Source organism: Bufo bufo, chromosome 1 (assembly GCF_905171765.1).
Source record: "Bufo bufo chromosome 1, aBufBuf1.1, whole genome shotgun sequence".
In the NCBI taxonomy this organism is placed as follows: Eukaryota; Metazoa; Chordata; class Amphibia; order Anura; family Bufonidae; genus Bufo; species Bufo bufo.
Window position 1 is genome coordinate 495,024,351 of NC_053389.1, and position 25,978 is coordinate 495,050,328.

Here is a 25,978-nt window from a genome sequence, read left to right on the forward strand (position 1 = left end):
TGGCTCCCTGTGAGTCAAAATCTGACTTTTCAACAAGCCTTGGGATTTGACAAGGGAATATACATTTCTTTCGAGATACTTCTGCATATTCGTTTCCCATGGAGTATTGCCAATGTGCCCACACCATGGTGTACTTCCAGTAAGTCTCCACACAGGACTGGTCTCTTTAAGGACATTGAGCACCCTGCCTAAACTCTATGCATTGTAAAGGGTGAAATCTGAGGTGGGAATCCAAAGCCGTAAATTAAAATGCTACGTATTTAATATCCGCACCACAAATCAATTTACACTGTAGATTTTCTCTTCTGTATGTGGATGAGATTTAGTAAATTTTCATTTTTTTTGCTGTACTGTAATATGCTGCATGTTTTATTCCTACGATTCCAAGGTAAAATATATACAAAATGTATCTGCCACATGTGAACATACTTATAAGGGTTTAATGCGGTATAACCATCACAGCCAGGGGGTGAAAAAGAGTCATGGCTGCCTGAGAAGAGTCACGGCTATTCATGAGCTCCTTCTCTCCACCCACCGGCTAATCACTGGCAGTTTTTTCCTTAGTTTTCTCCCTAGGAGAGAACTGCCAATCATCAGTAGGCGGGCGAGGAGAGAAGCAGTTCATGAATAACCATGACTCCTCTCAGGTAGGACTCTTTACCATGCCCAGGCTACAATGATTATACAGCAAGTTCTCAGGAACTGATTAATTGCAGCACGTGAGCGACAAATCGCTGAAGTCAGCATTCCTGTCACTTCTTTATGCGGCTCTAAGGGCAGCATAAATTTAAAGGGGTTGTCAGCTTATCCTACATTTATGACCTATCCTCAGGATAGATCATCAATATCAGATCGGCGGGGGTCTGACCGGAAGATAGAAGATTTCTATCTTCATTCAGCAGGACCTGCGCTGACGTCACCAAATTACCAGATTACGTCATCAAAGGTCCTTTGGCAGGTCCTGAAAGAAGAAAAAGAAAGAAGACTATGATGAGGTTGAGGTGAGTTCATTTTTTTATATTTTTTAACCCCTAAAGCCACATTTTAGTAAGCATTCTATATTAAGAATGCTATTATTTTCCCTTATAACCATGTTATAAGGGAAAATAATACAGTAAATTGACTTTTATCAATTTACTTACATCATCTCCTAGCAACCATGTGTGAAAATCGGTTGCGGATGCTTGCGATTTTCACGCAGACCCATTCATTTCTATGGGGCCTGCGTTGCGTGAAAAACGCAGAATATAGAACATGCTGCGATTTTCACGCAACGCACAAGTGATGCGTGAAAATCACCGCTCATCTGCACAGCCCTATTGAAGTGAATGGGTCCGGATTCAGTGCGGGTGCAGTGCGTTCACCTCACGCATTGCACCCGCACTGAATTCTTGCCCGTGTGAAAGGGGCCTAAAAGCGAAACAATGAAATATAAATATGGAGCCAAGGGGTTCATAAATCATAATTTTTTTACTTATCTGGGAGTAAAACTGGTGTTCAAGCGTGGACATTCACCTTAAGGCCACATGCACGCAGTGCGTATTAAGTGTGGATTTTCTGTTATTCAACAAAATACGGTACCAGCAAAGTAAATGAGATTTTCTATTTCATTGACACAGTGTGGAAACTTTCCGCATGGAATTTGATCTGTTGTGCGAATTTTGAAATCCACAGAATGTCAATTGTTTGTGTAGATTTTCAGTGCAGATTTCAGCCTTTGCAATGCGGAAAATCTGCATTAACTACTTTGCTGTGTGCATGTACCCTCAAGGCCTCATGCACATGACCGTATGTATTTTGCGGTCCGCAAAAAACTAATCCACAAAAAATACGGATGACGTCCGTGTGCATTCTGTATTTTGTGGAACGGAAGAACTGGCCCCTAGTAGAACAGAACTATCCTTGTCCGTAATGGGGACAATAATAGGACATGTTCTATTTTTTGGCGGAACGGAAATACGGTCCGCAAAAAAACGAAACGGACACGGAAAGTAAATACGTTCGTGAGCATGAGGCCTAAGAGTATGCTTTATATGTGTGAAATAGAGAACAGATAGAGCATAGTACTTGTCTTGACTAGTCTTGCAATGTCTTTTGGTTTTAGAACAGGTTTATTTAATTCAGTTCTGTCAAACTTTTAATATTTAAGCAGATTACAAAATCCTTTTTCAAGTCAGCACTAAGATATGTTCTTGTAATGCATATTCTCTTTGGGAGGGCTAATGAGTTTTTCAATAGGGTGTAGATAAAAAGGAACACTGTTTACAAAAAATATTTTTGGTCACATACTTGCAGTAGCTATAAACTGGGGACTGCAGATATCAGTACATATTCTGCAACAGCAAAACATAACCTGTATAGAGCCACAGGATTTTAAGCAGGGGACTGTATGATATGTATATATAGATTCAGGGGCTGGATGGTAAATTTTAGCATGTAGGGCAAACACATGAGAAAAGTTGATTCCAGCTTCAGCATATAAAAAGTTTTCTTTATTCAGCTTGTAATAAAATCCAACAAAAATGTCACATGGAGAGACACAAGATTGTGACGCGTTTCGGGCTGTGGTATTGAGCCCTTCTTCAAGACAATACAAAAGTGTACTAAAAACTGGAATCAACTTTTCTCTTTCTTCTTGGACTTATCAAGTGTGGCTAGGTTCAAGCCACTTCCCTTTCCGTGCTTCAGGCATGTGACCAGAGGTGAGAGCTGCTAAAATCCTTCCTTTGATCACACAGGGCAAACACATGGCACTGGGCAATGAGTGGTACCCATCCTTAGGCCTATTGCACACGACCATGTGGCTTTTTCAGAATTTTGCGGTCCGCAAAAAACGGATCCGCAAAAAATATGGATGATCTCCGTGTGCATTCCGTTTTTTGTGGAACATAACAGCTGGACCCTGATAGAACAGTCCTATCCTTGTCCGTTATGCGGACAATAATAGGACATGTTCTATCTTTGAACGGAACGGAAAAACTGAAATACGGAAACGGAAGGCATACGGAGTAACTTCCATTTTTTTTGTGTGGATTCATTGAAATGAATGGTTCCGTATACGGAACGCAAAAAAAGGAACGGAAACGGAAAAAAAAATGTTCGTGTGCAAGAGGCCTTAACCTGTTTATCTCTGCCTTCTGTATAAGGCCTCATTCACACTTCAGTGTTTGGTCAGTGATTTCCATCAGTGATTGTGAGCCAAAACCAGGTGTGGGTCAAAACCACAGAACAGGTGTAGATCTTTCCTTTATACCTTATCTCTGTGTGGCCTCCACTCCTGGTTTTGGCTCACAAATCACTCATGGAAATCACTGACCAAACACTGAAGTGTGAACGAGGCCTAAAGGCACCAGAAGTAGCTGGGCTTTACATTCAGCCACAATTAAACGATGGCAGGAGATGGTATTGTTTTCATTCTGGGAATTCTAACCCATACTTTATATATATTAACCCTTTCCAGACGAGCGTCGTAGTAGTACGACACTGGCAGGGTCTTTAAAGATAGCGCCCGATCCTGAGCGGAGCGGTTGCCATAGCTGCAGGTGGCATGCTGTTTCTTATAGCAGACACCCACTGCTAATGTCCGCAACCGGCAGTAATGCCGATCGCGGACATTTAACCCCTCAGATGCCGTGGTCAATCCTGACCACGGCATCTGAGCGAGTGAAACACAAGAAGCGCGCACTTCCGGTGATGCTCCGGCTCCCCCGTGCGGCGATCGGAGGAGCCGGAGCTTATGTGCAGCAGCCAATGTCTTTGTGAATGACAGGAGGCTGCTGCATAAATACTATTTCCTATGGAGCCCTTGCCTGTAATAGGGCTTAATAGTAAACTAGCAATTTTCTCATAGACCCCAATGCTAGTGCATTGGGGTCTATGAGAATAGCAATCTAATGATTGCTTGTTATAGTTCCCTATGGGAAGTATAAAAAAGTGTAAAAAAAAAGAAAGTTTTTAAAAATTAAAAAGATAAAAAAACATAAAAATAATTAAAAACTACAACTTTTCCCGCAAAAACAAGCCCTCATAAAGATATATAGACAGAAAAATAAAAAAGTTATAGCTCTTGGAACACGACGATGAAAAAAGGAAGAAAAACTCTTGGTCAGTAAGGCCCAAAACGGCTGGTCACTAAGGGGTTAAGAAGCATTTCATTTTGCTCCGTCCTAATACATGTCTATGGGGACACATAACAGTTCAGTTAGGTTCCGTTATACATGACGGAAAAAATAGTCCTGTTGACAGTAGGGATCGACCGATTATCGGTTTTACCGATATTATCGGCCAATATTCAGGATTTTGAAAGTCATCAGTATCGGCATCTATTTTACCGATAACGAATCGGGAACAAGGATCGCGCTGCTCTCAGCGCGATCCGTGTTCCCTCAGCAGCACAGGGGAGAAGGAAGCAGTGTCTCCCTCCCCCCGTGCCGCTGCCACCAACGAGAAGAGAGAGGACAAGAGGAGGGGAGGGGCTGTGGTTACTGCACCACCAATGATGTTAACTAACTCATTCATTCAAATTCAACAGGAGGCAGGAGCTGGCTGCAGAATCATATAGCCGGGTCCCGACCTCTATGACAAGTAGCTGCGATCTGCGGTAGTTAACCCCTCAGGTGCCGCACCTGAGGGGTTAAATGCCGCGGATCGCGGCTACCGCTAATAGAGGTCGGGTGCGGCTATATGATTCTGCAGCCAGCATCCGCCTCCTGTATATGAATTAATGAGAGAGTTATCTTCATTGGTGGCGCAGTACGCCCCCCCACAACCCCAGTATTAAAGATATTGGTGGCGCAGTGCACCGCCCCACCCAAACCCCCCAGTATTAATAATTGGTGGCAGTGGCCACAGGGTCCCCTCTCCCCTCCTCATTGGTGGTGCAGTGGCAGCTTCTGATCGGAGCCCCAGCAGTGTAAGCCTGGGGCTGCGATTCGTTACCATGGCAGCCAGGACGCTACTGAAGCCCTGACTGCCAAGGTAAGCTCCATGCTGCTGTGTGCACAAAGCACAGAGCCGCAGGGAGAGTGTGAAGTCCTATTCACCCTGATAGAGATTTACAAAAAAAAAAAGCTACACGTTAATAATAAACATGTTCATTTTCAGCAGATTTTGTAGGAATTTTTTGTTTTTTCAAAAATGAAAATGCACAGAATATCGGTATAAAATATCGGCTATCGGCCTGAAAGTTCACAGATTATCTGTATCGGCTCTAAAACATCTATATCGGTCTATCCCTAGTCGACAGGCTGCCATTTTGCATTCCATCCTAGAATCCCGTTATGTTCCATTAGAGCTCTGTTATAACCTATATTAGAATGCCATAACACCAATGCAAACCTGCCTTAACTTACAGTTGATGTACACCCTGATTGTTCTGTATTGTATCTCTTTCTTGTCTATCTGGTCCAGACCGTCATGATGATTTCTCCCAGGCTTGACTTGTCTATGCAGCTTACTGCCCAGATTTCCTTGTTCCTTGCTTGATTTTTCAGTACAGCCTAACACTATAGGAGTCATTTACTAAATTATGTATGTCACTATTATGGCGCACACCATATTTGTGCCATAATTTGTAACGTTTAAAGGTTCTCACCACTTTTGTAAAGCTTTATGTGGCCTGCAAAATTTATTATATCTTACGGCAGAAACTGTTATAGCCAAAATTTACACCAGCCCCTAGCTCTTCAGTTTCTGGTGTATGGACTGTCGGAGATGCAACTAATTTGTTAGGAGGCACATGTCTCTTAATAAATTAAGCGCACATCACTCAAGTGAACAGGGATCAAGACTGGCATATGGGAACAGCGGTCTTGATAAATGTCCCTCTATGTGCCCTGATTATAATGCCTCCACTCAATGCGCCCCCTAAATATAATACAGCTACATACAGTGCCCTCTGAATAATGAATTAGCCAAAAGATGCCCCTGAACAAAGAAATTAGCCACACTGTGCCCCCCTAAATATACACTCACCTAAAGAATTATTAGGAACACCATACTAATACGGTGTTGGACCCCCTTTTGCCTTTAGAACTGCCTTAATTCTACGTGGCATTGATTCAACAAGGTGCTGATAGCATTCTTTAGAAATGTTGGCCCATATTGATAGGATAGCATCTTGCAGTTGATGGAGATTTGAGGGATGCACATCCAGGGCACGAAGCTCCCGTTCCACCACATCCCAAAGATGCTCCATTGGGTTGAGATCTGGTGACTGTGGGGGCTATTTTAGTACAGTGAACTCATTGTCATGTTCAAGAAACCAATTTGAAATGATTCGAGCTTTGTGACATGGTGAATTATCCTGCTGGAAGTAACCATAAGAGAATGGATACATGTTCTCATTCTGTTTACGCCAAATTCGGACTCTACCATTTAAATGTCTCAACAGAAATCGAGACTCATCAGACCAGGCAACATTTTTCCAGTCTTCAACAGTCCAATTTTGGTGAGCTCGTGCAAATTGTAGCCTCTTTTTCCTATTTGTAGTGGAGATGAGTGGTACCGGGTGGGGTCTTCTGCTGTTGTAGCCCATCCGCCTCAAGGTTGTGCGTGTTGTGGCTTCACAAATGCTTTGCTGCATACCTCGGTTGTAACGAGTGGTTATTTCAGTCAACGTTGCTCTTCTATCAGCTTGAATCAGTCGGCCCATTCTCCTCTGACCTCTAGCATCCACAAGGCATTTTCGCCCACAGGACTGCCGTATACTGGATGTTTTTCCCTTTTCACACCATTCTTTGTAAACCCTAGAAATGGTTGTGCGTGAAAATCCCAGTAACTGAGCAGATTGTGAAATACTCAGACCGGCCCGTCTGGCACCAACAACCATGCCACGCTCAAAATTGCTTAAATCACCTTTCTTTCCCATTCTGACATTCAGTTTGGAGTTCAGGAGATTGTCTTGACCAGGACCACACCCCTAAATGCATTGAAGCAACTGCCATGTGATTGGTTGACTAGATAATTGCATTAATGAGAAATAGAACAGGTGTTCCTAATAATTCTTTAGGTGAGTGTATATCAAGCCACACTGTGCCCCCTGAATATATAATAAGCCATGTTGCAGCTTGATTATACAGAAAACCAGGCTGTGCCCTCACAATGAAATAAGATGCTCACCTCTTGATGTTCCCGTACCATTCTTCCAGGTGCTGTGTTGGGTTTTTCAGGCTGGGCTCCTACAGAACGAGGCAGGCAGTGCTATGAGATCATCATACTGTGTCACACAGAAGCCATTGAGTAGAGGGAAGGGGAGCCAAATAAGGCTTCCTTCAGTGCTGTTTCCAAATTCAGTTGTATCTGCGTCTTAGAAAAGTGAATACAATTGATTCCCTTACGTCCTACCAGCAGCACAGATGGGGTTAACTGCCCCCCGTGGACTGGTAGGACCGGCGGAATTTTTAATGAGCCCAAAGAATAACCAATAGAAGAACTCCAGCTCCCTTAAAGGGAGGGGTTCGCCCCCCAGCCCACCGTGTTTTTTTCTGTCCTTTGGACAGGTGGACTGGCGAAGCTCTCCCTTTTTGGGATTTGGAGACCATTATGTTGTTGGTCTCTTTTTTTGTCACTTTTCATCTAGCGCTTATATCCTGCGCTTATTTTTTTCCAGTTTCCCCCAGTCAGCTACTATAAGCGATACCTGGGGGCGATGTGTTCCATTTTGGTGTGCTAGGCTCCCCTCCTGGATGCATCGGTTCTCCGATCCGGCGTGGTATGGGCGCCGCCATGACCGGAAGTGATGCGCGGTTACTGGCGGTGTCACTTCCGGTCTATCGGCTGTTCTCGATTTTGTTGCTTCTTTTTTCTTTAAGCAAATCAGTCTGGCAGCCGGAGGGTTTGTTCCGACAGGGAGGGGGGCCATATAAGGGCAAATTAAATGCCTTTCTTTACCACTGTAGGGTTTTAAATTAAATAGCTTTACAAGAACTCCTGGGGGAGGGCTGGTAACAGGGCCCCCTCCCCTGGGTGGAGCTGTTCCCTACATAAGCTCCATGATAGCTTCACTCTGTCTCTGGCTGCGCTGCTTTAACAAGCTATCTCCAGAGTCTCCTGCGTTCAGTGAGATATTTTGCTATCATCCGATTGCTATTCTATTCAGCTTTATCATTTTGCTTGACTTCTCCTCTGGTTCGTGCCGCTAATTAATGTTTGTTTCTCCCTTAGTTTTAGGGATGCTTTTAATTTTTCTTCTTTCATTTCAGCTATGGCTTCTCCTAGAGAGTCAGACCAGCAACGGAAGTCAGCGGCCAAGAGGAAACACCTGGCCTGTTACGATTGCAACACGCCTCTTGACGATAGTTGCCCCTTTTCCAGGTGTGACAGCTGCCGTTCTGCCACTGCTACAGAACCTACTATGCAGGACATGTACCAGTGGGCTAAGACTTACGTAGACGACTCCATTAAGGGGGTCGTACGCCTGCTAAATGAGAGGTTACCGGTTCCCTCTCAAACTCCGATGGAGGTAGTCGCCCCCACTGATAGACCGATGCCCCTTTCTGTGGGGTCGTCTTCCTCTGATGAGGAAGAGTCAACTTCATGTTTCTTTCCACCCGAAAAGACACAGAAGCTACTAAAGTCCATCAGGTCGGGGGACCATGATGTTGACGTAGGGGAGTCTTCCGATCCCGCCTGCCGGACCCAGCGGGTCTTTAAGGCAGATGAGACCCTTCTCTCTGTGATGCGCACAGAGTGAAAAAAGCCGGAAAAAGGTCCAGTCCTTACCCGGAAATTTAAGCTAATGTTTCCGATGGCTCAACCCTTAGTCGAATCATGGGGTTCCATTCCTAAGGTGGACATGACGATAGCCAAGTTGTCCAGGCGCACTCTGGTTCCTGCAGACGATGGGTCTAGTCTGCAGGACCCTCTAGATAGGAGGGCAGAATGTACCCTAAGAAGTGGTTACTCGGCGGCCGCAGCCTCGGCCTCAACGTCCATTGCAGCCACAGAGGTCTCTTCTTTTCTTAGGTCTAAATTGAATCAGATCCAGACGGATGTCGACCAAAGTGTCTCTCGGGACGATATCCTCGCCGCCTTCAAATCCGTCAATCTGGCCATGGATTTCCTGTGTGACACATCCCAGCTACAGCTGAAATTGGCGGCCAAAACAATGGTTCTAGTGTCCGCTGCTAGGAGACCTCTGTGGCTAAAGCCCTGGAATGCAGACAATGCATCCAAGTACAACCTCTGTGGGCTTCCCTTCGAACCAAACTGTCTATTCGGTTCAGAGTTAGACACCATCATGGAGGGTCTCTCAGATAAAAAGGGAAAGAGTCTCCCCCAACAGCCTTTTCGGGGCAGGGGTAGACAAGCTTGTGGGGGCCGACCAGGACAGCAGGCTGGACGTAGAGACTGGGGGGGGCCGTCTAGAAAGTTTTCTAGACGCTCCCGTAAACCCACCAGGGAGGCAAAGCCCTCCTGACTATGGGCCTCCCAGAGGCTCTTGGATAAACCCTGCTACCCCTGTCGTTACGCCTCTAGATTTTCCCGTACTCCTCCCTTACCTCCCCGTAGGGGGGCGTCTTTCCTTTTTCAAACATGTATGGGCCCAGGAAATCTCAGATCCCTGGGTCAAAAGTATAGTAGCTACGGGCTATCTAATAGACCTCGTTTCTCTCCCCCCAGGAAGATTCATTGCTACGCGCAATTTTTCGCCGATCAGATAGAGGATCATAGAGTCCTATATCCAGGACTACCTGTCCAAGGGAGCCCTGGAGGAGGTACTGGCAGGGGAGAATGGTCTAGGGATTTATTCTCCAGTATTTCTGGTACCCAAAAAGACAGGAGATCTTCAGATGATCATAGATTTGAGATTCCTCAATCGTTTCGTAAGGAGAACCAGGTTCCGCATGGAAACCATAAGGTCAGTCAGCCATCTCCTCAGCCTTGGGGATGTGATGGCTACTCTGGACCTCAAGGATGCTTACCTCCACATCCCGATCCATCCTTCCTCCTGGAAATTTCTCAGGATCGCGGTCCAGATTTCAGGAGTGTGCAGGCATTTTCAATTTGCCGCCCTTCCCTTCGGAATCTCATCTGCCCCCCTTATCTTCACCAAAGGGGTAGTATCGGTGGTGGCAGCTCTGAGACTCCAGGGTCTGACCATTGTCCCTTACCTGGACGATTGGCTTCTTCTAGCCCCTTCGGTCCCTCTACTTTCCCTTCATCTTCATGTTGCAATTTCCTTTCTGCTCCACCTAGGCTGGATTATCAACTGGCAGAAGTCGAACGTGAGCCCTTCAACTTCTATCCATTATCTAGGATTCATGATAGACTCTCTGGAGATGTCCCTCCAGTTGACGCCAGAAAGAAGAACGCGGATTCAGGACCTTTACGTACCACGATGAGTCTCTATACGGACCCTCATGAAGATGTTGGGGCTCATGTTAGCGGCTGCGGATGCAGTCCCTTGGGCTTTATGGCACCTCCGACCTCTTCACCCGAAATTCCCTCAGGTGGTGGTTCCATCTACCAGAAGGGAAGTCTATGACCCAACCAGTTTGGCTCATATTGACTACGGACGCGTCCCTTGTAGGCTGGGGCGCCCATCTAGACAGATCCCCAGTTCGGGGATCTTGGTCTCCTCAGGAGCGGCATCTTTCTTCGAATCTCCGCGAGATGCGTGCTATCCGGCTAGCCCTCCTTCACTTCGCCCCTCAGATTCGGGGCAAAGCAGTGAAAGTCCAGTCAGACAACATGACTGCCGTGCTTTACATAAACAAGCAGGGAGGGACAAGATCCTTACCCCTTCTTTCAGAGATTGGGGTAATTCTGCAGTGGGCAGAGCTGAACCTATCCCATCTATCCGCCACTCACATCCGAGGCTCCCTCAACATCATCGCGGACCGCCTAAGTCGCGGCTTACCGACCATTGAATGGTCACTGCATCCGGAGATCTTCAAACAACTAGTCCTGAGATGGTTTATGCCAGAGGTGGATCTCATGGCAACCAGGTTCAACGCCAAGGTACAGAGATTCTGTTCCCTATACAGGGAGGACAACCCCCTGGCGATAGATGCTCTGACAATACCGTGGAGATTCAGGCTGGCGTACATCTTCCCTCCTTTTTCCATGATTCCGAGGGTATTGATGAAAATCCGTGAGGATCAGGCCTCGGTAATAGCCATCATACCATTTTGGCCCAGGAGGTCCTGGTTTACCCAGCTCATTCAGGTGAGTCGGGGGACAATATTGTAGACTCCCCTTGGAGCAGACCCTGGTGTCGTGGGACACTCATCTCTGCCCAGATCTGCACAGATTCAACCTGACAGCCTGGAGGTTGATCAGTCCCTTCCCGGAGTGGATGGGCTCTCTGAGTCGGTCCTGAGAACTTTGTCGTATTCCAGAGCAGAGTCTACCAAGAAGACCTACTCCCGGATCATGAGGATCTTCACCTTTTGGTGTAGCTCCAACCAGGTGGCGTCTGCAGGTCCGCCCCTCTCAGCGATCTTACAATTCCTTCAGGACGGGATAGACAGAGTTCTCTCCCCATCTACCCTGAAATTCCAAGTTTTTGCCATTTCGGCCTGTCTCATAAGGCCATATTCTCGGGACCCGCTCATCAAACGCTTCCTTAAGGGAGCGGAAAGATTGAAGCCTACAATACTGAAACCCGTTCCTCAATGGGATTTGTCAGTTGTTCTCAGGGGGTTAGCATTCCCCCCCTTTGAACCCTTGGAGGAGGCAAGCTTTAAATTTCTAACACTCAAGGTGGTCTTTCTTCTGGCCATAACCTCAGCCAAAAGAATTTCGGAGCTGCAAGCTTTCTTCGCTTTACACCCATACACCATGTTCTTACAGGATAGGGTCCTTCTAAAATTTCTACCTTATTTTAGACCTAACGTTCCAACCTTTCAAAATATCAATCAGGTAATCTCTCTACCTGTATTATTCTCTGCCTCCTCCTCTGATGTTCCAGTCCGACATCCACTGGATATATCGAGATGCCTCCAGATCTATGTGGATAGATCCAAAGAATTCAGGATAGATGAGAACCTCTTCATCCTGTTTGCCGGTAAGTCTAAAGGCCGTAAGGCGTCTAAAACTACTATTAGTCGCTTGGTCAAGGAAGCCATTAGGGAAGCTTTTACCTCCCAATCCTTAGATCCTCCAGAGTTTGTGAGGGCCCATTCTACAAGGGCCGTAGCTACCTCTGTCGCGGAGAGAAGTCTTCTCCCCCTAGAGTTGATCTGTAAGGCAGCTTCCTGGAGCTCTGAATCAACCTTCATCTCCCATTATAGAATAGATGCTAAGGTAACAGAGTTTTCGGCCTTTGGGCAGACAGTCCTTACTTCTGCCGAGCATGAGGACCCTCCCTAGGGGAGTCTTCTTGCTATCTCCCCATCTGTGCTGCTGGTAGGACGTAAGGGAATCGTTAATTTCTAACGATAATTTGTTTTCCCTTAGTCCTAAGGGAAGCACACAAATTTTCCCACCCTAAAAGTACTTTCTTGTTATAGACACGGTGGGCTGGGGGGCGAACCCCTCCCTTTAAGGGAGCTGGAGTTCTTCTATTGGTTATTCTTTAGGCTCATTAAAAATTCCGCCGGTCCTACCAGTCCACGGGGGGCAGTTAACCCCATCTGTGCTGCTGTTAGGACTAAGGGAAAACAAATTATCGTTAGAAATTAACGATTCCAGTGAAGCACATGTTGAAAACTATTCAAATTACTAGGCCAGGTGGCCCTGAACTTCTACTTAGGGACTGGCCCAGATGATACACGCTTTCCCGTCCCAGCCGACCCCTTGTAAGATTCTGAGAGAAGGAAGGAAGACACTGATGGGGAAGATGTCTCTTGCACACGAACAATACGGATTAGGTCCGAAAGCGTTCAGGGCGCGTTCAGGAAAACTCGCACCATTTCGCCAGCAAATTCAGTCAGTTTTGTTTGCGATTGCGTTCAGTTGTTTCGTTTTTATCGTGTGGGTGAAATGCGCATTGATAGAAAACTGAATGTTTACAAACAACATCTCTTAGCAACTATCAGTGAAAAACGCATCGCATCCGCACTTGCTTGCGGATGCAAGGCGTTTTTCACGCCGCCCCATTCACTTCTATGGGCAGCGTGAAAAATGCAGAATATAGAACATGCTGCGATTTTCATGCAACGTGCAAGTGATGCGTGAAAAACAACGCTCATGTACACAGACTATTGAAATGAATGGGTTCGGATTCAGTGTGGCGCAATGCGTTCGCATCATGCATTGCATCCGCGCGGAAAACTCGCTCGTCTATAAGGGGCCTTAGGGAAGTTAAAGGAGTTGGAAAGGATTCAATATCAATGTTGTTTTTGTACAGAAACAGCAACCAATCTTTCCATGGGTTGTGTCTGGTACGGCAACTCAGCTCCTTTGACATTAATGAAGCCGAGCTGCAATACCACGCATAACATACAGACCAGTGTGGTACTGCTTTTGCTGATCATCTACAACCCCTGTACTTGCTGTAGGAGTTATATTACAGACCTGAAGAACCGATATGTGTGATTTTTCAACTTAAAATAAGCCTGGAAAAACACTTGTACAAAATGACTCTTAATAAAAACCACTACTAAAATGGCACGTAAAATACACCATTAAAAAACATTTAAACTGCAGGCATTTTTACAAGCCTTGTGGTGTTATTCTAAAGTGCACGATTACATTTGTAGCTCAAATACACCTAAATTATGCCTCATGCAGACGTCCGTGTCAGTTTTGGATCAGTGGTAACACGGACCGTGTTCAATCCGTGTTTTCTCCCGTGACAGATCCGTGTTGGGTTTGTGGGTCCGTTTTTTGCTGTCCGTGTTGCATCTGTGTTTCATTAACACTCAACAGCTGAAAAATAATTTTCAAAGAATCTCTTGTTAATGATCTGTGAAATACGGATGCAACATGGGTGGCATTGTGGGTTTTAACGGACCAATAGACTATAATAGGCGTGATGGATCCATGAACACAGCGCACGTCCGTAAAACACTGATGTCTGCATGAGGCTTTAGAGGTAGTGCTACTTCTCCCTGCTCACGCCAGGCCTAAAATTGTGGGCGTGGAAGGTGACGGGCCGGTAGGCCTGTCTGATATACCCTTTTCTACGCCTGTTTTCGGGCTCGTTCACACAAACATTTTTTGCTTTCCGTATACGGTCCGTATACGGAACTATTAATTTCTATGGGTCCGCAAAAAAAACAGAATGTACTCCGTAATTCCGTTTCCATAAATCTGCATTGCCGTTCCGCTACATTTTGAATCTTGTCCTATTATTGTCTGCAAATCACGTTCCGTGGCTCCATTCAAGTTAATGGGTCCGCAAAAAAAAGACACATACGGAAATGCATCCGTATGTCTTCCGTATCCGTTCCGTTTTAGCGGAACCATCTATTGTAAATGTTATGCCCAGTCCAATTTTTTTCTATGTAATTACTGTATACTGTATATGCCATACGGAAAAACGGAACAGAAACGGAAACACAATGGAAACAAAAAACGGATCAACGGATCCGTGAAAAATTGTCCGCAAAACACAGAAAAAGGCATAGGGTCGTGTGAACAAGCCCTTAGGCATAGAAAACGGCCTAAATACAAGACAGCTCAACCTGCGCCTCCTCATAACTTCTGCGGATCCACCGCCAGCTTCTAAAGCGCCAGTCTTAATAAATGTGCCTCTAAATTCTGAGAATTCACCAGCATTTTACACTAGCAGCAAAGTGGATGAGAATATGAGAAGTGTCATCCACTTGCTGCAAAAAAAAAATATATGTGTGGTGTAAAATGATCTGCTGTGTGGATTTTAAATCCACAGCATGTCAATTAATGCTAATGGTTTCTACCATGGATTTTGCCCTTTGCAAATGATATTGTGAAACCCATGGCAAACCTGTCACCAAATCTGCAAGAAATCCACATGTAACTCATGCGGATTTGTTGCAGAGTTTTCTGTCATAAGTTCCATCAAGTTATAAGTTATATCAGTTATATCAAGTGTTTCCCCATCATAGTAAAGGGAATAACCAGGGGTGCACCTAGCTTTTCTGCTGCCTGAGGCGAAAACTGAAACGGCACCCCCCCCCGTGCCAATTTCTTAACCTAACCCCTTTGCCACAATAAAAGAGCTCATTGCCCATGGCCCTTCTGCTGCCCCCCGCTTGCCCCTACCTGGTGCTGCCTGAGGGGATTACCTCACCTGGCCTCATTGGTGGTGCATCCCTGGGTATAACTATTAGATTGCTGGGGGTCCTACCGCTGGGACCTCCACCACTCACAACAACAGGGTGGCCGGTCAGGAGTGCATGCAGCTGTTCCATTCATTTCTATGGGAGTTCTGGAGATAGCCCAGCGCTGTCTTCAGCTCTCTCCAGAATTCCAATAGAAATGAATAAAGCAGCTGTATGCATGCCCATCCAACCCCTCCGTTCATTTTGGGGGGCTCCACGAGGTACGAGGCCCCCAGTCTCATGATCGGTTGCGGTACCAGTGGTAGGACTCCCACCGATCTAATAGTTATCCCCTGTCTTGTGAATAGGGGATAGCAATAAATTGGTTGGGCTCTGAGCGCTGTGCCCCCACTGATTTCTAAAATGAGGGGAGAGAAGTGTCCTAATCCCGCGCTCTCTCTTCTCGCTGCACAAGGTTTTCTATTGAGTCCGTCTCGCTTACTGTCAGGCAGCGAGGAGAGAGTGCCATATGTGCTCGCTTCTCTCCCTCATTATAGTGATTGGTGGGTGTCTCAGCACTCCCACTGATCTAAACTTTTGATACACTGACGAGCAAAAGGGCAACAATGTTTTGAACTTTTGACTTTTGGGCTCCATATCTCACCATCCACTACGGTTTCAAACGTGAGACTACCATCAATTTAGAGACAATCATCTTGGCTGCAGCAAATCAAAAGTTTGTTCAAAGTACAGTGCCACTTTAGACCACGCACCTAAAAACACATGCTAAACTTGCATAACTAAGGGTAGAGCCACACGGTCAGGTGTCTGCATTCAGAAACCTGACCACGTGGCTGCACCCACCACTGAGGAAGGGATTGGAATCATCCCGAAACGCGTCTGGGCTATCAGACACTCTGCTGGAACCTCCATAGAGAAGACCTTTTGCATGGCCATGCTATAAAGATAAAGACAAAGGACTAAACATTGCAACCTTGTGACAATTGAACCGCCCTTAACACAGTGAGTACGGAGATCGGACGGTAGTCCCACTCATAGTATCGCGAGATTTGGGCCGGATTGTCATAGCCTGCAAAGCTGTGAGCACGGAGGGGCGTCTCCAGCCAAGCTCTTACAGCGGACCAAGGAAGAGATCGTGCAACACGGCACTAACAGGAGGTAAGACTCCTCACTCCTTGGAAAGGATTACCCTCTATACCGAGGAGAGAGTTAAGCAGTGATTATAGACTACTCATATGAGCGCACTATTTAATAGGCTGAGTATAAACAACGGCTGGAGTATTTGATGCGGTTGGACTGTGGACTTATTGCTAAAACTCTTAATTTTTACAGGAAGGATTATAAGCGTATTAGCGTGCACTACTGTGTATTGCAGGGCTCCACCAGGCGTCCTTTTCCTTTTTATTTTTAGGCGCACATGCCTTTTATCACCTTTTTTTGCACAGATACACTTGTGTTTCTGGTGTTATGAACACATCTATTCATTTTATCACATGATATATATTCTTCATTGTATTCACTACTGCATTGTCACTTTATCTGTATGATTATATTATATTATTATATTATATTATATTATTTCACTAGGATACCATTGGAGTACCATTTATGCTTTATTCAACTGTAATACGACATCCCAAGTAGTTGGTATATACACTCACCTAAAGAATTATTAGGAACACCATACTAATACGGTGTTGGACCCCCTTTTGCCTTCAGAACTGCCTTAATTCTATGTGGTATTGATTCAACAAGGTGCTGATAGCATTCTTTAGAAATGTTGGCCCATATTGATAGGATAGCATCTTGCATATGATGGAGATTTGAGGGATGCACATTCAGGGCACGAAGCTCCCGTTCCACCACATCCCAAAGATGCTCTATTGGGTTGAGATCTGGTGACTGTGGGGGCCATTTTAGTACAGTGAACTCATTGTAATGTTCAAGAAACCAATTTGAAATGATTCGAGATTTGTGACATGGTGCATTATCCTGCTGGAAGTAGCCATCAGAGGATGGATACATGTTCTCATTCTGTTTACGCCAAATTCGGACTCTACCATTTGAATGTCTCAACAGAAATCGAGACTCATCAGACCAGGCAACATTTTTCCAGTCTTCAACAGTCCAATTTTGGTGAGCTCGTACAAATTGTAGACTCTTTTTCTTATTTGTAGTGGAGATGAGTGGTAGCCGGTGGGGTCTTCTGCTGTTGTAGCCCATCCGCCTCAAGGTTGTGCGTGTTGTGGCTTCACAAATGCTTTGCTGCATACCTCGGTTGTAACGAGTGGTTATTTCAGTCAACGTTGCTCTTCTATCATCTTGAATCAGTCGGCCCATTCTCCTCTGACCTCTAGCATCCACAAGGCATTTTTGCCCACAGGACTGCCGCATACTGGATGTTTTTCCCTTTTCACACCATTCTTTGTAAACCCTAGAAATGGTTGTGCGTGAAAATCTCAGTAACTAAGCAGATTGTGAAATACTCAGACCGGCCCGTCTGGCATCAACAACCATGCCACGCTCAAAATTGCTTAAATCACCTTTCTTTCCCATTCTGACATTCAGTTTGGAGTTCAGGAGATTGTCTTGACCAGGACCACACCCCTAAATGCATTGAAGCAACTGCCATGTGATTGGTTGACTAGATAATTGCATTAATGAGAAATAGAACAGGTGTTCCTAATAATTCTTTAGGTGAGTGTATATGGTCGACCATCAATTTTTTATATACATTATATGTTATTAATTTTATTCTATTGTATTTTAAATTGTATTAATTGACATTTTATCATTAAATCTGAGTATTTGCCATAGAGTGAGTGCTCGCTTCTTTATTTTTACATTTACTTGTTATATTGAGGTGGGACGTCCTCAATTTTTAGTTTGTAGCACCGTACCACCCACTATCAGCAGTGAGCCACTTCATTTAATTAACCAAAACCAGGAGTGGATTCAAAAAATAGGAGAAGCCATATCTGTCCTTTATACTTTCTCTGCTTTTATGATCCACTTCTGATTTTGCCTCGCAAAACTGCATTCAGAAACCTGACCACGTGGCTGCACCCTAAAAGTTTTCCACCCTTCTTTCAGCTCTATATTGCTCTAAGGCCTCATGCAGACAACCATATTCATTTTGTGGTTCGCAAACCACTGAAAACAAAATATGGATACCAGCCGTGTGCATTCCACAATTTTCTCACTCTCATTAGTGAAAATTCCCATTCTTGTCTGCAAAACAGACAAGAACAGGACATGTTCTATAATTTGTGGAACAGCCACATAGATACGGACAGCACACAAATGATATCCGTGTGATGTCTTAATTTTTTTGCCAACCCATAGAAATGAATGGGTCTGTATGCGATCCGTAAAAAATATGAATCGATTGTAAACCAATGTGGCATCATGGTGAGATAAAACTTCCACTGCCTTCCTGAATGTCACTGCGAATACAAAGTATTCACGTTAATGGTATGATTGATTACCTGCCCTGTCTGTAAAGTAGTAGAAGAAACAGTCAACAGTTACAGCTTTTAACAATAAATTATTTTAGAACAAATTTTATTTGCATTGTGTTAGCCCTCTCTTATTCTACTTAGAAATATATAACTAGATAACTGGCTAACTGACTGCTTTGCCGAATAAAAAAAAAATATTAGCTCCATGACAAATTACGTATGGTCCATGATGGACCATGTGATGGGCGCAGTGACGTCATCATAGGTCCTTTAGCCAGGTCCTAAAGAAAGTAGAAATAAGAGGATATCCGCTACATGATCAAGTGGATGGGGTGAGTTAAATTTGTTTACTATTTTTAACCCCTTAATGGACATTTTACTAAGCATTCTGTTATTTTCCCTTATAACCATGTTGTAAGGGAAATAATAAAATCTACACAACACCGATCCCAAACCCGAACTTCTGTGAAAAAGTTCGGGTCTGGGTACCAAACATGCTGATTTTTCTCACGCGCGTGCAAAACGCATTAAAACGCTTTGCAGTCGCGCGGAAAAATCGTGCATTTTCTCGCAACGCACTCGCATCTTGTCCAGCCCTCACACACGACGCCAGTGTGAAAGAGGCCTAAAGGACCAACTTTTAGCAAATGAGGCAGTGGAAAAATGGCCCAAGGTTCTTTGAAAAGGGTTCAGGCAGAAATCCTTCTGTCCTGTGTGGGGGCCTGGTTTGATCCTTGCTAGGGGGCCCTTACTTCTCTATGTACGCCACTGGTGTGTAGGGGCAAAACCCCAACTAGCACCACCCAGTGGCCACTCTATTGATATATTTGTAGGTGGAACAGTACAATGCAGAGTTGTAAGAAAAGATGCATCGGAATTGTTACATCCTGGGAAATATAAGTATTTACTATGAAGCAGACATTTCAGAAGAGGAGAATGATTCTCTATAACATATCAATTGTATGAAGGAATGCATGAAATGAATAGTTTTTCTACTACTTTACAGACAGAGCAGGTAACCATACCATGAACTTGAATACTTTGTATGATAGCATTTGTACCGACAGTCAAGGAGGCATGTGAAGTTTTACGTTTGACATCTCACAATACAACAATACAGAGTTGAAAGAGCGGTGGAAAATCTAACCTTCAGTTATTCAGGTTTTGTGCCTTTAGGTGTGTGTGCTGAGTCAATATATTGCTGATTATGAGGCAAGAAAGTTAGGTACAAACTAAAAAAAATGTAGCTATAAAAATGTAAAACTGAAAATTATTTCATACTCTAGAATATTGAATATCACCAGGGGCGTAGCTATAGCGGGTGCAGAGGTAACAGTCGCGATCGGGCCCAGGAGCCTGAGGGGGCCCAAAGACCCTGTGCCGCATAAGAAGACACTGGTATTATAGAAAGTGCATGCTGGTCAAGTTACACCTCTGGCTGGAGAGAAGAGGTAAGGTCAAGAATTTGGCATGTGGGGGGGGGGGAGGGGTTGGTGCCATTTAAATTTTTGCCTCAGGCAGCACGAAGGCTATGTGCTTCCCTGTCCCTAGCCAAAAAGAACTGAGGGAAACGGACCCAAGCTGAACTCTTGCACCAGGGCCCATGAGCCTTTAGCTACGCTCCTGAAGATCACGGACTGATATTTTTTATCACAAACAGCAGGAACTGTTTAGTATGATAACTGTAGTGCCCCATCAGAATTTCCCAATGATGCCATCAGGGATTATAGAAGTGAACCCTACCATAACAAAAATTAAAATGGGGTATCTTGCATCGAGAGGCAGTGCTTGTTCACCACTTTAATAGGTAAACACCTGCTTGGTCTCAGAAAAGTTAGGTTTTGAGATCTGTTCACGTGGTGCTGCATGGTGGCTGCCAGTGCTGTAGTGCTGTGCCTGTGGTTGGTTGGCCCAGTGCCAGGGGTGCTGTTAGGATACTAGGTCTCGACGCCTGCAGGTGCTGTGTTGCGGTGTTGATGGTTGCCATATGGTGCTGAGCTAAATTAGTGTAGGGACCCACTCAAAAGAGGACACTGTGATGTAAATGGGCCTATGCATTTTGATCAAAATGTCTAAATCTTGCCTCGTGTTAATTTTTATTAATTATGCTCAGCAGGAATAGAGCAATGCATAGCATGTGGATGCGCGATCCATGTCTTTTTCTCTACAGTTTGGTTTGTTCACCCCTCAGTTTCCATTCTTGCAGAAAAGGGCAATGTGAAAATCAGACTTTTCCAAGTAGAGTTCCGCGCCTACATGGATTACATGAGTTTCACCATGACATTCACTTGATAGCTGCAGGCTATCTGATATGTTTGTCCTTGCCACATTGACTGTATCATTATAATCTGATTGTTGTGCACCTAGAATAATTAGCTGTAAGGTATTGTTGATAATGCTTCAACTTTGCAATTTGTAAATTTTGCCTCCATTTATATAAATCTGCAGGAACAGAAATTCTGTTCATATTTAGATGGTAAACGTGTTAATTTAAAATCTGGGAAACCGGTCTCGGCATACCATACTCCTCTAAAGTGATAAAAGACAACATGTGATTATCATCAGCCAGGAATGCTGCAGTCTATAAAAGTTTGAAAGTTTCTCCTCTAAGGGCTCGTTTACACGAACGTGTGCTGCCCGTTGCCGTATTGCGGACCGCATTTGAGGATCCGCAATACACGGGCACCGCTCCGTGTGCATTCCGCATCACGGATGCGGACACATTCACTTCAATGGGTCCGCAATTCCGGAGATGCGGAACAGAAACACGGAATAGAACACTACGGAAGCACTACGGAGTGTTTCCTGGGGTTACGTTCCGTACATCCACATCGCAAAAAGATAGAACCTGCTCTATCTTTTTGCGGAACGGAGGGATCGCGGACCCATTCAAGTGAATGGGTCCACGATCCCTATGCGGCTGCCCCACGGACGGTGCCCGTGCATTGCGGACCGCAATTTGTGGTCCACAGCACGGGCACAGGCTTCACACGTTCGTGTGAACGAGCCCTAAAAAAGCAGAAGACCAGCACATTAATTTTATATGGTAGTGCCTGTAAAACAATGTTTAACCCCTAGGGAAGATTTATTTTATAGAAAGATAACAATTAATGGTTCAAATACAAGAAAGTAAGTCCTCCTGCACACGAACGTGTGCGCCCCGTTGCCGTATTGTGGACTGCATTTGCGGATCCGTAATACACAGGTGCCGTTCCGTGGGCATTCCGCATCCTATGTGCCTCCTAAATGCGTCCTATGGTCAAGTGCTTCTTATGGTGCAGGGAAATTTTACTTTTTATACATACATTTTTTTATACATTGGGCAGCAAACTAAACTGCCTAATATGAGCAGATCCCCAGTGCTCTGTAGTGGCCACATCAGATCAAAATCTAATTCAGACTTAGACCTCATAAGGCAAGGGCTGGTTGCCAGAAATGTAGGGTAGTGGTGATCCCACAGAAATGAATAGGATTGCAGGGCAAGTCGCAAAAAATCCAGCAGTGTTGGATTGTACTGCGATCCCATTAATTTCTATGGGATCACCACCATTCTGCAACAGCTGTTGCGTAACCAGTGTTCCCCTAGCCCAGGGATGGGGAAACTGCTGCTCTCCAGCTGTTGTAAAACTACAAATCCCATCATGCCCTGCTGTAGGCTTTTAGCTGTAGGCAGACTGGGCATACTGGGAGTTGTAGTTTAACAACAGCTGGAGAGCCGCAGTTTGCCCATCCCTGCCCTAGGCTAGAACTTGGCAGAGCGCAGTTTTGAAAAGCTAAAAATGAGAAAAACAGCTTGCATGCAAAGCTATCCACTAGACTCATGACTGGAATGCAAAGGTACCCCTACTAAAGACTGTAAAGGAATATGAATAGTTCTCCATTCAATTCTATAATAATTGTATGTAATGATATTATGTTAATAATTCTTATTTGGTACAGATTTGTTTTTAATGTCGACAAGAAATAGTCCTTTTGTGTTGAGCATTGTCAAATAATCCAATTACATCCCTTCCCTATTGATACCGAATAACATCTGGAAAAGTCCAGGGGGGAGGCAGTGACTTAGAGGAACCATTCATATAAAAGAAGCAATACTGTTCTATTAGGTCACTATCTTGGAGCTCTCTTATACAGAATCTTTAGACACGTGTGATCCGCGGGCTTGTATCTCTGATGCAATCTGGTTCTGTTGTTTCATTGGCATGCTGTCTGAAAGCTGCATTTGATTATCCTACAGAAGGGTATGATTAACCAAGCAAAACGGTGCCATGCTTCCCACTAATGTACTACATCCATTACAGCTGAAATACCAGATCCTCATGCAGTTCTCAACCCCTGAACAGCAGATTTGATGATACCATATGGTCGCATATTTTCTTGTGCATTGCATAAGCAGAACATACTGTACAATGAGTACCCAAGGTCTTTTTTTACCGTTTACATACTAACTAAACCAGGCATAGAGCACAGAGTGCCAAAGATTATTCTAAATGAAGGATGATTATGGCGCACAACAAATCCTGAATATTTGCTTGTAGTTGGTTAGTGATGGACGTGAATGGGTTCATCACATTTGGAGGTAGTTCTATAGTATACTCGGTGAATTCGTTCATCCATAGTGAGTGTAAACATGGCAGGGTGAGAGCGTGTGTAGGCTATTCTACGTCACAATGACACATTGATTCCTCTATGCTGGCAGCAGGGAAGACGCTCACCGCCCTCCTCAATGTAGGGCACAGAGATATTTCACAGCACAGTCAGAGCACTCTTGCATAGCCACATTTACTAAGTTTCAATTTAGAAAATGCTTCACAAGGGAACATCAAAGACAGACAAGCAACGTGAATAACCAGCCAAAGACTATTATTACACTGCACATTAATATTTCCATGGTGTTGTATAGGAGAAAGCAGACTGTAGGTTAAATCTGAACACACATCATATGACAACAGAAGAAAAATAAGCTCAATCTGGTTACCTGAGTAATGGTGGAATTCCTACTCACGTCTTGCTTTTTAAATCGTTTTTTTTTTTTTTTGTATGAATGAATGGATACTCTAGAGTGTTTCACTGACGTTTGCAATGTTTTAGGAGGAGGAGGCGGACAATGATCCGGCTGCTCGGAGGAACTGGGAGGGGTTAGGAGCGGTTGGAGCTCATCCTGCAGATGCTGGCTCTCTCTCTGGCCTTCAGAGCACTTTTCTCAAACATGTCTTGACGTCAACCTAACCAAAATCCTTCTTCGTATCAAAAGTATAAATTGGAAATAAGCACTGCATGACAGATATGATAGAGGGCAAACAGAAACTGTAAATGTGTTTATGTACATTATGTATAATGCTGTACAAAAACTGTAGTCAGATCAGACACTGCCCACAATCTAATCGCCTCTTCACACTCCATGGCCGTGGAAACCTACAAGAAAGACATATAAGCAACATGTCAGATTTAAAGGGGCTTTGTCACTTCAGCAAGTGGCATTTATCATGTAGAGAAAGTTAATACAAGGCACTTACTAATGTATTGTGATTGTCCATATTGTGTCCTTTGCTGGCTGGATTCATTTTTCCATCGCATTATACACTGCTCATTTCCATGGTTATGACCACCCTGCAGTCCATTATTGGTGGTCATTCTTACACATTATAGGAAAAAGCACTGGCCTCTCTAGTGGCCAGGACAGTGGGGGCGCACATAGGCTGGTGCTTTTTCCTGTAGTGTGCAAGCACGACCACCACTGATGAATTGCAGTGCGGTCATAACCATGGAAACGAGCAGTGTATAATGTGATGAAAAAATGAATCCAGCCGGCAAAGGAGGCAATATGGACAATCACAATACATTAGTAAGTGCCTTGTATTACCTTTCTCTACATGATAGATGCTATTTGCTGAAGTGAGAAAACTTGTTGCCCCTTATATTGCCCAGTATATAATGCATTAGCGGAAATATAAAAATTTTTCTTACAGGCATATTTCATACAGTATTTAAATGTTTGATACCTCAAAATGTCTCATTTCTGTTATTATATTGTGCAAAGCAAAAAGAAAAAAGTAAACCTCCAATAATTGTACTTGCCATTAGTTTTATTCTACCATTTTTTTTAAAATATCATACAGCTGTTCCTTTAGGAAGCGTGCCAACCTTATTTACTCTATTTTCAGCTCAAGTTTCTTAATGAGCATGCATTAAGATACAGCACTGTTGGGGGTTCTACTTACAAATAGGAACATTGTACTTGTGTTACATTAGGATAAGAAGAAAGCACCCTGAAAATAGTGCAAGCATTGGCATCATTGATATATATACTTGAAATGCAGTGGTGTGCCTGGGGGGGAAGGAGTGTGGGGGGTGCGGTCTGCCCCAGTGCCGGCTGTCAGGGGGGTGCCAGAAGCAATGAGCGCTTCCATCAATACAGATGGAAGCGCTCATTGCTGGAGTGCTGACGCCCACATACTGCAGCGGGGTAAGGGAGCGCATAGGCCTGAGGCCTATGCGGTAATGAAATCCCGACGCAGGTGTGCATGATAACGCCATTGCGCGCGCCTGTGCTGGGACGCAGCAGCACAGTGAAGTGTGCGCGCCTTCCTCTGCGAGCAAGCTCAGGTGAGTATTTAGCTTTTAGTTTGGGTCAAATGGAGGAGAAGAGGAAAGAGAAGGTCTGCATGGCAGGAGATGTCCCTGGATGTAGGAGGTATGTGGTTAGGTATTGGGGGTGCCAGAGAAAGGACCCGCCCCGGGTGTCAAACACTGCTGGAATGGTAACACCATGCACTTGCTACAATTTGCCTTAGGTATTACATAGTGGCCCTTATACAAGAGCAGACACCTGGATATATATGGATTTGTTTAAAACCTATTTTAATATAACATGTTATATTAGACCTTTTTCCAGAGGAAATGTGCCCAATAGAATCATTTATACAGATGGCTACTTACCTGGGCTGCAGTACTGAGTACGGTCACAGGGTTGGTTATGTTCTCATTGAATTATGAACATAAGTACAGCATTGCCTCTGGAGATGCATAAAAGTAATACAATTATACAATAGAATGTGTATTTGGTGTTATTTGTTCAGTTCAACAGCTAAAACAAGTGTACTTCCTCTGATCAAAATACTCAGCAGCGCTAAACAAACATCATTCCCTGACTGTAAAGACGGGAGCAGCTGCTTTCCATCCTTCCTCAGGTACTGCAGGAGGAGAAAAGACGTTGCAAAACTACCATATGGCTATAGCTTTCTTTTAAATCCGTTCACAATGTCAGCTTCTCTCCCTGAACTGAGTGAGAGAGGAAGAAAGAGAAGCAAGAAAGGAGGGTGAGAAAGACAGAGCATAGAGAGTGAAAGATGAAGAAGAAATAGG

General features: G+C 44.5%; 1 protein-coding gene across 2 annotated transcripts in view; it reads right to left on the bottom strand.

Moving 5' to 3' along the window:
- Positions 1–25,574, bottom strand: part of LOC120981019 (monocarboxylate transporter 2-like) — a 135,094-nt gene extending 109,520 nt beyond the window's left edge. The window contains exon 1 of one of the 2 annotated variants that reach the window (XM_040410488.1): positions 25,553–25,574. The gene's annotated coding sequence lies outside the window, so the exon portion shown is untranslated. Of the gene's footprint in view, positions 1–23,591; positions 23,712–25,552 lie in introns of those variants that run through there. The other variant, XM_040410480.1, reaches the window with a different exon arrangement.
- Between the last annotated feature and the right edge of the window lie 404 nt (positions 25,575–25,978).